Source organism: Triticum dicoccoides, chromosome 4A (genome assembly GCF_002162155.2).
Source record: "Triticum dicoccoides isolate Atlit2015 ecotype Zavitan chromosome 4A, WEW_v2.0, whole genome shotgun sequence".
Lineage (NCBI taxonomy): Eukaryota > Viridiplantae > Streptophyta > Magnoliopsida > Poales > Poaceae > Triticum > Triticum dicoccoides.
The window spans coordinates 733881330-733893684 of NC_041386.1; the positions used below are offsets into that span (position 1 = coordinate 733881330).

The following is a 12355-nucleotide window of genomic DNA, read 5'->3' on the forward strand; positions in this document are numbered from 1 at the left end:
AGCTACTGAAATGCTGACGCGTGGATGCCTTTTGGTCCCGGTTGGTGCCACCAACCGGGACCAAAGGCCCCCCTGCCTGGGCTCGGCGCACCGGCCACGTGGAGCACCATCTGTCCCGGTTCGTGTTAGAACCGGGACTAAAGGGGGAGGTATTAGTAACGACCCATTAGTCCCGGTTCATGAAACGGGACTAAAGGCCCTTACGAACCGGGACAAATGCCCCCTTTTCTACTAGTGCTAGGACCTCTCTGGCATATATGACTAGAAGAGAGGTGGTATGTATGGGCGATGGATATTACTCCAATCAGTGCTATCGAACTGTATACTCTTTGCAGATGCATCTTGTGGACTTGAGTGGACCACACGTTATCAAATAATATTGGGGGTCATTGAAGGCATACATTATCTTCACCAGCAGTGTATTATTCACATGGACCTCAAACCTCAAAATATACTATTGGATGACAACATGCTGCCCAGAATTGTGGATTTCGGTCTGTCACGATGCTTAGGTGAAAGCAAGAGTCGCGCTATTACAAAAAACATTATTGGGACTAGGTAGGCAGCATCTATCTTTGAGAACTCGATACTTTTATTAATTATCTACCAACCTTTTGTGTACACTTTGTTCACTAGTCGAACAAACTACACGAATGTTTATGTAGGGGATATATGGCACCAGAATTCATAAATAACGGAGAAATCACCTTCAAGATGGACATATTTAGTTTGGGTGTAATAATCATGGAGATCCTTATGGGACATAAGGAGTGCTCCAGTGCTAAGGAGCTAAATAATGCTATTACTATATATGAGCTTCAAAGGAAAATAATATAGACCTCATGTTTAGCAAAACTAGTTAACTGCCATTTTTGCAAATGACAAGATTCGAATGTTGTCTTTGTTGCAATCTTTGACAAATAAAAACGGAATTAAAGATGGTTCTAATATCTGAAGTCATCATGTGCATCGAAAGACCAATAATACTAAAATTGATGAAGCAGGAAATTTGAAATTGTTTATGGTAGATATCATTGCATTTGGTCTCCAATCCAAAGTGTTCTCTTTTCCTATCCTAAAATGCATGTTGTTCTTTTTCGTAACTCACCATGGTGCGCCGTCAAATTGGCAGATAGTTGAAAGTTGGACGAGCAAGTTTGGAACATCAAAAAGCCAGACAACAATGGAACAAGTAAAGCTATGTGCTGAGATAGGGATAACATGCATGGACATTGACCTAGCGAATAGGCCAGCTACATGGTTTATCGTCTGTGAATTTGAAATACTGGGTGAATTGGAAATTTCAAACTACTCCCCCAACCCGCTTTAGAATCTCTAGACTGGCAAAATCACCGAGCGAACATCACCCTGCATTGTTTGTACACTTATCTTTCTTTTAACTATGTTTTAGTTCAATCGAACATATGAATAAAGAGGTTCCACTCCATGTCGAGTTCACACGATTTCTTGTGTTCTCTTCTGATCAGTAATTCTGATCCCCTTGGAGGACACTCGGGGGCTGAATCAACCTTTTCGGTATGTTGCAAGCTAACGTACTCTTGCCACCCTTTGCTCTTTGTTCTTCGCAAGGTGTTCCTCGATGTGCTATGCCCACTCTTTGTCTCCCAACTACAGCCACAACCTGACCATCCAGTTAGCGGGAGCCAAAGCTAACACTAACCTACACCTCATCAGACACAACTCAAAAAATGTGCAGGTATAAAACAACTTAACAATTCAAACTTACCAAAAGTTTCTACAAGTTTTTATTTGGCATCCCAAGAACATTACATTACTACACTAAATGCTAGTCTATCATCAAGTCCATGGGGTAGCTTGCGGCGATCTCACAAGCGTGGCTAGGACTTTGGCGAAGAAGCTTTCAGGCTGGACTGTCTCCCCATCGATGTTGAAAACCAGATAATACGCCTTCACCAAGGCACCCTTCTCAAGTTTCCGACTGCTGCCACTTTTGCATCTGGTCTAGGCTCTCCATCAATCCACAGGATAGCGTCTAGAGGCTACTGTTGATCTGCTCATCTCGTCAAAGGCAGGCAGAGACATCTCCTGCCTCGCCTTCTTGGCTTTGGTCAATGTTCGCGAACTTGGACCAGAAGGCATCGGCGGCTCCTGTCACCGTCTCCGTGTCACTCAGCTTCTGATAGTGTAGTGCCGCTTTCCTTAAGGCAAGTTCTTTTGGTTGCCTTTTTGGGCTTCTAGAATAAGCTAACCCCTACCCAGTTTATTTTAGAAGAACAACCATGATCATGGCTATGCCCAGTGGCAGTGTGGCCTTGATCAGTGCATTGATGAAGACTATTGTCCAACGACAATGGCATTTGTCAATGCAATGATCAAGGCCATAGCACAATGACAGTGGCCTTGTTTGATTTTTCGGGTCACAAAGAATTTCGGCATCATAAAAATGCAAACTAATCGGTTTCTGTACAATTTTTATGATGCCGAAATTTGAACGCACACACACTCACCCCTATGCTTTTCGGCATCATAAAATTTGTCGAGAAAACTAGTCTTGCGGAGCTGCTCATAGGGGTAGGGTCTGCGTGTGTGCATTCATAGGGGTGAGTGTATGCGTGTGTATACGAGCGTTTGCGTCTGATGTTCAAAAAAAGCAATTCGAGGTGATACTAATCCGACTCTACCATGTCTCGAAAAATCTTTATCTTTATCTTTACCTAATAACAAAAGGTCTATTGCTTCTTCCTCCCTAATTTTGGTCCGTCATTACGAGATTTTCATCCGTCCGTCCGTCCGTCGTTACATGATTTTCGTACGTCATCAAAAACAGTTCGGGCCTCTCTTTTTTCGCGTCTTGCGTACATGGCCCGCTAGGGCCTCTGGCCGTCCATCAGCAGCTATCAGGTATCGAACTCACAACCTGCCGTCAGTTTTCCTTACATAGATCCAACTGGTCTAAATCATGCTTGTGTAAAGAAGAGAGGGTTCGTACATAGTATTGTATAGTACCACCTTGCTTCTTTGCGTATAATTTCACCAACTTATACTATATGAGTACGGGTTAGAATCAATAAGCTCCTCGGGACTTATAAGCATGACTGGTGGTCCCGTCCTAAATAATTAGCTCACCACTTATATTCAGCCAAACACATGAATTGAATGGTTCAATCCCAAAAAAATTGAACGGTCCCAACCCATTCATACGACACCTTCAACCAAACGCATCCTATCTGATACGAGGAACCCCATCTCCCTCTCTTTGTCAATCGCACATCTAGCGTAGAGATCACATTTTGCGCTCGCAAAGGTTCCGGATTTTGCGTGGAAACTGGAATTTCATCAACTGGTCACATTATTACAAATGTTTTGTAGAACTGGCCACCCACCATTGTTGAATAGATGTATAACTTGGTCACGGTTTGTGATGGCAGCAAAGATTAGAATTGACATGGATGGGTGGGGCTTGCAAGCATTTGTTTCTCCCGTTGCAACGCACGGGCACATTTGCTAGTAAAAATAAAAGGATAGCGACGTCCTCGAAGCGAAGAGCCGTGGCGTCCTAGGCGTCCCTGTCCCCCATATTAGAGTTATTGTACTATACGTATTGGGTATAGAGTAGTACTCTACCCCAATACGTATCCTCCTTGTATACGCCACCACGGGGGCTCTTCCCGTGTATATAAATACGCAACCGGCTACCCCAAAGGGTACGTCCGTTCACCCCAAAATCAACATGGTATCAGGCCCCTCCCTTCCCTCCCTCTAGCCGCCGCCTCTGGAGCTTCTCTCCGTCGCCGCCAGGACCTGGTCGCCGGTCTCCCCTGCTGACCTCACACCAACAACTTAGCCTCTACAGGATCACGCCTACAAACACCACGTCCTTGATCGCTTCGATCGCCTTCAGGAAAATTCCAATCTTCAAAAACCCTCCAACACCCAAACCCTAACCATCTCTGCCGTAACACAACATCCATGGCATTTTCGTCTTCCTCTGCTGGGGCGACCATTGGCGCTCCCCCTGCCACAAAGCTCACGCGGGACAACTTCCTCTCGTGGCAAGCTCATGTCCTGCCCACTCTCCGTGGAGCTCGCGTCATGCGCTTGCTTGCAGGTGCCGATCTGCCACCGCCTGTGTTCATCGATGGTAAAGATGATGACAAGGAGAAGATCCAGATTCCCAATCCTGCCTATGATGTCTGGATTATGCGGGATCAACAGGTCGTAAGCTACATCGTCAACTCTCTGTCAGAAGATATTCTCTCTCATGTCTACGGTATGGTTCATGCGGCTGAAGTTTGGCATGCTATCCACGATCTGTTTTCTTCTCAGTCCAAATCATGGGTTTCCAATCTCCGTGGTGCACTCACCAACACAAAGAAACTTGATATGACAGCCCAACAATATATCACCAAGATGAAAGGTTTTGCTTCTGAACTTGCTACTGCGGGAAAGATTGTTGATGATGATGAACTCAAGGATTATATCATGAATGGACTTGATAGTTCCTATAATGGTTTTGTTGCTGCTCTCAGAGTTGTTCCCTCCACATCTCTCAATGACATGTGCTCTCAGCTGCTGTCTTGTGAAAGCCGTGATGCTATGCTCTCTGTTACTGGCCAAGCTTCTGGGTTGTTTATGTCATCTGTTAATGTTGCTGCTCGTGGTCCGAACCTTGACTCTGCAGGAGGTCCGGCGAAACAACCAGCACCAGCACTATACATGCCCCCTCATCATCCTTCCTACCAGCCGCCCCACCAGTATCCTCCTGTCCCTCAGTATGCGCCTGCTCATGCGCATACTCCTCCGGTCCCTCAGTATGCGCCTGCTCGACAGTACCCTCCACCGCCTCCATACATGCCTCCATACAACCAGCCGGCTCCTTATATGCCTCATCAGTACCCTCCTCCGGCTCTGTACCCGCAGCAGTTTGCCCCAGTGTCGTATATGCACCCCTACATGCCTCCTCCACAGCAGCAACAGCGCCCTCAACGTCCTCCCCAACAGCATCCACTCCAGTAGCAGCAGCAGCAGCAGCGCCCACGTCAGGATCGTCGTCCAAAAGGAGGGCGCAAGGATCGTCGTGCCACCCCATGGCAGGAAGGTATCTTCTGCCAAATTTGCAAAAAGGAAGGTCATTCGGCTGATGAATGTTGGTGGCGCTATGGTGATGATGATGATACTGACAAGCCACCAAAGGAGACCAAAGGTGCCTATGGTGTTGATACAAACTGGTACATAGACACAGGCGCAACCAATCATGTTACTGGCCAGCTCAACAAGCTCCATGTTCATGAACCATATCAGGGGCATGATCAAGTTAATACTGCTAGTGGACAAGGTATGGATATTGCACATATTGGTCATTCTGTTTTGCACACCCCTGATAGCTCTATCCAACTTCGCAATATTTTACATCTTCCTGATGCATCTATGAATTTACTTTCTGCTCATAAACTTGGTCTAGACAACAATTACTATCTGGAAATTCACCCTTTCTTCTTCTTGATTAAGGATCAGGCAACGAAGTGCACCATGTTTAGAGGTCCCTATCATGGAGGCTTGTATCCACTCGTTCCTGTGTCTTCGGATTCCTCCAAGCATGCTCTTGCTACTATTCAGCCTTCATCCTCTACATGGCATCGTCGTCTAGGCCATCCATCTTCGTTTATTGTTCAGAAAATTCTTAGGAAGCATAAACTTTTACATTCCCCAGAAAAAATCCTTACATATGTGATCCATGCCAACAGGCTAAGAGTCATCAGCTACCCTACCCTGTATCCACTAGTGTGTCTACAGTTCCTTTGGAACAAATATTTTCTGATGTATGGGGTCCAGCTCCTCTCTCTATAAGCAAACATGCATACTATGTAAGCTTCATTGATGATTTTAGCAAGTTTACCTGGATTTATTTACTTAAGAAACGTTCTGAAGTGTATCAAGTTTTTCTTGATTTTCAACAGTATGTTGAGCGCCAATTTGGTCGCAAAATTCTCACCATGCAAACCGACTTGGGTGGTGAATATGAAAAATTGAACAATTTCTTTCAACGTATAGGCATTGTTCATCATGTATCATGTCCCCATGCTCATCAGCAAAACGGCTCTGCTAAACGCAAACACCGTCACATTGTTGAAGTAGGCCTTGCTCTACTTGCCAACGCTTCTATGCCTCTCAAGTTTTGGGATGATGCCTTCATCACAGCTACCTTTCTTATAAACATGCTTCCTACCAAAGTCCTCAATTTTGACACTCCCACAGAAAAACTTCTCCAAATCACACCAAATTATGAGCCTCTCCGTATCTTTGGTTGTGCTTGCTGGCCCAACCTTCGTCCATATAACAAACATAAACTCTCCTTCCGATCCAAACAGTGTGTTTTTCTTGGATATAGTCCTCGTCACAAAGGTGTTAAATGCCTTGATGTGACCACTGGTCGTGTCTATGTTTCTCGAGATGTTGTCTTTGATGAAAATGTTTTCCCATTTGCTTCTCTTAATCCTAATGCTGGTCGACGTCTCCGTGAAGAAATTCTTCTCCTTCCACAAGACTACTCATCTTTGGCATGTATGGTTAGGGGTGTGCCTACTAATGATTATTATTTGCATCTTGTTCCTGCTGTTAATCCTCCTCAGGTTGCTGTCAACGAAACCCCGGTTGTTTCAGCTGAAGCATCTGGTCAAACTTCTGAGGAAATGCATCCAAAAGCACATCAAATAACGCTCCACAACAAGAGAATAGGACAACAGGAGTAACAGGAGATATGAGCAATCCCGAGGCTGATTTTCGTCCAGATTCTCCTCTGGAATCTGTGCAGGCAGACTGCAGTGCGCACTCCCAGGAGGATTTCGGCGCGTTGCATGTGCCAGCAGCCAACAGCCCCACCAGCACGGACAGGTGTGGCTCACCGCGCGCCACCCGCGCGCTGGATGGGTCGGTGGCCGACCAGCCGACAGGGGCGGGACCCAGCCTGCATGCCTCGCCCCGCGCGACCGAGCGGGTGGCCAACGAGGGCGACTCGCCCCGCGCGACCGAGCGGGCGGCCGACGAGGGCGACTCGTGGCTCGCTTCTACTGCAGCATCAATCGCGAGGGAGATCTCCTCGGATCTTGAGCAATCGGGTGCAGCGAATCCGGCTGGATTTTCTGTGCCCTCCACTCCTGCACCACCCCCTGTAGTTGGTGTTCAAACTAGGCTGCAAAAAGGTATTCGAAAACCGAAACTATATACTGACGGTACTGTTAGGTATGCTCTTCTAACAGCTATAGGAGAACCCAAGAATCTTTCTGAGGCTCTTACTGATCCAAACTGGAAACATGCTATGCAAGATGAATATGATGCTCTTGTTGCTAACAAAACCTGGCATTTAGTGCCCCCAGTTCCACTAAAAATATCATTGACTGCAAATGGGTTTATCGCAGCAAGAAACATGCTGATGGCACTGTGGACAGGTACCACTAGTAGAAAACAGAGATTTAATATTGGTTCATAAGGGCCTTTAATACTGGTTCTGCAACCGGCACTAAAGAGTGGAGACTAAAGCCCGCCCGCCCCCTTTAGTACCGGTTCGGCACGAACCGCCACTAAAGGCCCACCACGTTGCGTGAGCTCGCGCCATGGTATGGGGGACCTTTAATACCGGTTGGTGTTACCAACTAGTACTAAAGCTATTTTTTTGAATTTTTTTTTAATTTTTTTTAAAAAAAATTGATTTTTTTTCGATTTTCAATTTTCTGAATTATTTGATGATTTAGTCTCTAATCGCCCCTCTTAACTACTCAAGTGTGGATCACTCATTCCAAATCGTCTAACTTCCCAACCGGTCACCCATCCTCTCATTGCCCCAGCCTGAGCACGCTTAACTTCGGAGTTCTATTCCCCCTACTTTTCAAGTCTGCACTTGTTGTTTTCCTGACAAATATAAGCTGTAAATCCTATTAACCCTCAGCAGTTTAGCTTGAGCATTAGGTCACACATTTCACCGTTTGAGTTTGAAACTATTATTCTAAAAAAAAGTAATTATTTAGTAACACTAATATTTCTTAAATAAGTTTGACCATAGTTTGACCAGAGTTTGACCATAGTTTGACCAGATTTGACCAAAATTCAAAAAATTGAAATAATTATTTAGTAACACTAATATTCTTGAATAAGTATGTAGTAACATTAATACTTCTTGAATAAGTAGTTTGACCAGATTTAAGCAAAATTAAAAAAAACTTAAATTTGAGCATATCTTTTTCTCCTTTTGGAATTTGAGGATTCAAAAAAATTGCAAACAGGCTGTAGGCTGTCAAAATCGGATGCGGATTTTCGTGCTGAATTTTTTGATATATTATACATTCTTTTTCCGACATCGTATGCAAAACTTATAACCGTTTTACATTTTCCCTACACTTTTTTGCAAAACATGTCCAAATTTAAGTTTTTTAATTTTCCTAACTAGTAGATGTAGTAATATAACTACATCTCAAAGAATTTTATTTTTTGAATTTTTTATCATTTTCTTTTGTATTTTTCAAAACTGAAATGGCGATATACAGGGGGTAGAGATTGAAAATTTCGCTTTAATACCGGTTTGTGCCACGAACTGGTACTATAGGTCAAACCCCTCTAATACCGGTTCGTGACACGAACCGGTACTAAAGGTTAGCCCTTTAGTACCGGTTTGTGCCACGAACCGGTACTAAAGGTGATCGCGGGGCCCCAGCCTGACGCCAGCCTGCCACCACCCCTTTAATACTGGTTCGTGGCACGAACCGGTACTAAATGTTCAAAACAAACCGGCATTAATGCATAGCCGTTCGAACCGGCACTAATGGTACCATTAGTACTGGGCCAAAATCGAACCGGCACTAATGTGTCTCACATTAGGTCCTTTTTCTACTAGTGTACAAAGCACGTCTTGTTGCAAAAGGATTCAAACAGAGATATGGTATTGACTACGAAGATACTTTCAGTCCTGTTGTTAAGGCTTCCACTATCAGAATTGTTCTTGCAATATCAGTTTTTCGAGGCTGGAGTTTAAGGCAGCTAGATGTGAAGAACGCGTTTTTACATGGTGTTCTGGAAGAGGAGGTTTACATGAAACAACCACCAGGTTTTCAGTCTTCCGCTAATCCAAATTATATTTGCAGACTTGATAAAGCATTATATGGTCTGAAACAGGCTCCTCGAGCTTGGTACTCTCGCTTGAGTTCCAAGTTACACATACTGGGTTTTCTTCCGTCCAAAGCTGATACTTTATTGTTCCTTTTTGATAAGCCAGGACTCACTATGTTCCTCTTAATTTATGTTGATGACATCATTGTTGCAAGCTCCTCTGATTTGGCTATATCAGCTCTCCTTCATCGCTTAAGTTTGGATTTTGCTCTCAAGGATCTTGGTGATCTTCATTATTTTCTAGGTATTGAGATTCACAAACAGTCCAATGGGCTGCTTTTAATTCAGGAAAAATATGCTACGGACTTACTGGCTCGTGTTGGTATGTGCTCTTGCACGCCATGTCCAACACCCCTCTCCACTACAGAAACATTACGCTTGACAGATGGATCTCCTCTTGGATCTGAGGATGTTACACATTATAGAAGCATTGTTGGGGGACTTCAGTATCTGACACTGACTCGCCCTGATATTTCTTTTTCAGTTAATAAGGTCTGTCAGTTTCTTCATGCTCCTACTACTGCACATTGGACTGCTGTTAACGTATTTTGAGGTATATTCAGGGCACAAGTAAGGTTGGTCTTACCTTTCAGCGATCCAGCTCCACCCTTCTCAGTGCCTATTCCGATGCAGATTGGGCAGGTGATCTGGATGATAGACGCTCTACTGGTGGATTTGCTATATTTTTTGGGCCCAATCTTGTTTCTTGGAGTGCCATAAAGCAGCCTACTGTGTCCAGGTCAAGTACAGAGGCTGAATATAAAGCTCTTGCAAATGCCACTGCTGAACTTATTTGGGTTGAAGCACTAGTTCGTGAACTTGGTGTTTCCCTTCAGGTGAAACCATGCCTATGGTGTGATAATCTTGGTGCTATCTACCTGTTTGCCAATCCAGTTTTTCATGCCCGTACAAAATACATTGAGATAGATTTCTGCTTTGTTCGCGAACGGGTTGCTCGCAAGCAACTTGATGTCAGGTTCATATGAAGCAAGGATCAGATTGCAGATGGTTTTACAAAAACATTATGTGTAAAAAAATTAGATGAGTTTAAACGTAATCTAAACCTCTCCCAGGTCTAGATTAAGGGGGGTATTAGAGTTATTGTACTATACGTATTGGGTATAGAGTAGTACTCTACCCCAATACGTATCCTCCTTGTATACGCCACCACGGAGGCTCTTCCCGTGTATATAAACACGCAACCGGCTACCCCAAAGGGTACGTCCGTTCACCCCAAAATCAACACCCCACGCCCTGAACTAAGGTACCTTTCCTGACTGACCACGGCGAAGATCGCAACCACCAACTACCTGGTCGAGTATTTCCTCTCTCCTTTTGCAGATCCCTGTCCCCGTGTCCCCTGCCTACTCCCTCTAGATTCAGCTCCATGGAGGCGGAGACGGAGAAGGAGAAGGAGAGGAGTCTCGAGAAGAAGATCAAGACCGCGCTGTGCAGCTATCCGGGAGCGACGGCGGAAGCGGCCTCGCTGTTTACCGACGACCTCATCCTCGAGATTCTCTCCCGCCTCCCTACTAGTTCCCTCCACCGCTTCAAGTGTGTCTCCGTACTCTGGCGCGACCTCATCGCCGACCCGGCCAACCGCAAGATGCTGCCCCAGACCCTCGCCGGCTTCCTCCACACGTCCTTCTGCGGCAGCGCGTATCGCCACCACTTCGCCTGCGTCTCCTGTGGCGCAGCTCCGTTCGACCCTTCCCTTCCTTACCTGCAGCCAAACAAGTACAAGGACATGGAGCAAGTAGACGCCTGCAATGGCCTCCTTCTCTACCGCGGCTACACCAAGAATTTGCCCCCTTGGGATTGGACAGAGGATGATTGCCGATTTATCGTGTGCAATCCTGCCACTGGCAGCTGGGTGGAGCTGCCCCCTCAACCTCAACCACAAGAGCCGGCGAAAGGGCGTAGCCGTGTGGCAGGTCTGGCTTTTGATACGGCGGTCTCATCCCATTTCCATGTTCTTTGTTTCGAGGAGGCAGACTCATGGAGCGTGACAGGAGTCAGCATCTACTCGTCGCGGGCAGGAGCCTGGAGTCATAGGGACTGTGTGATGGCTGAGGAAGTTACACTGTTCTCCAAGACTAGATGTGGCTTTGTTGACGGCATGCTCTACCTGATAGGCTTCCTTCCGACCATGTGCTGCTGGCAGTGGACATGGCTGGGAAAGTGTGGAAGACCATCAGTGTGCCGTATGCCCAAAGATTTGCTATGATTGGATCGTCCCAGGTGTGCTTACACTATGCTATAGCTTCCGACAATGATAACAACAACATCCTAGTTTCTGAGATATAACTCTGGTGCCTCAAGGATTGTGATAGTAAAGAATGGGTCCTGAAACATACTGCCAACATCGATAAGCTAATGGGCATGACTGTGAAGAATTACAGGGTGATTGGGATCCATCCAGACCGCGACACCATTTTCTTGGTTCCATGTGGAGGTGATACCTTGGTAGCGTACAATATGCAACATCAAAAACTTGGATGCATCCTCAATCTTGAGAAAAACAGTACACAACGATTTCTACCCTATGTTCCTCTGTTCTCAGAGTCATTAGCAGATGCAAATGGGCGGTAGCTTTACCTTCAATGCTTCCTCCAAGAATTGGCTTTTCTATCGGCTGAACTATTTGTGCGTACCTCTGAATCTACTTGAATCATGCCGCTCAATTTGTTGGTGCTTTCACTCCTCTTTCTTGGTTTTCAGTTCAGAGCAATGCCTCGTAAACCTACAGATTAAGCATAATGTTAACTCCAAAGAACACCGTTACTCTTGTTCTTGTTTGCCTAGCACTGGCTATTGTTCTTGACATGGATGTATTAGTCCCATGGGGCTAAATTATACTGTAACCAGCCTTCTTGTCCATAACAATCAGTTATTTATGATTATCCTAAATGCTAGTGCAGATTGTGAACTTGGTAGTTTAGTAAAAGGTTCAATCAGAGCAGTTACTGGTGTGATGTCTACTCAACCTCATTCATTCAGTATTTTGCTAAAGCACTGCCTTTGAGCAGGTTATCTTTACTTATATTTTCGGTAGCAATTGAATTCAGTTGAACTTTGGATCTGTTAACCAGAGGTATTGCATTAATGCCAACAAAATGAAATAAAGGTGCATGATTTGATGGAAATATTTTGTGCTTGGTGTGCGCGCATTTGATCTGTTTTTGTTACTTCAGGTGATAAGACAAAGGTGCGTATC

The 12355-nt window shown here is 45.1% G+C and overlaps 1 pseudogene; it reads left to right on the top strand.

Annotated features, from left to right (window-relative positions):
• The first annotated feature begins 10525 nt into the window (after nt 1–10525).
• On the top strand, nt 10526–11781 carry LOC119284316 (annotated as a pseudogene).
• Nucleotides 11782–12355: the final 574 nt, after the last annotated feature.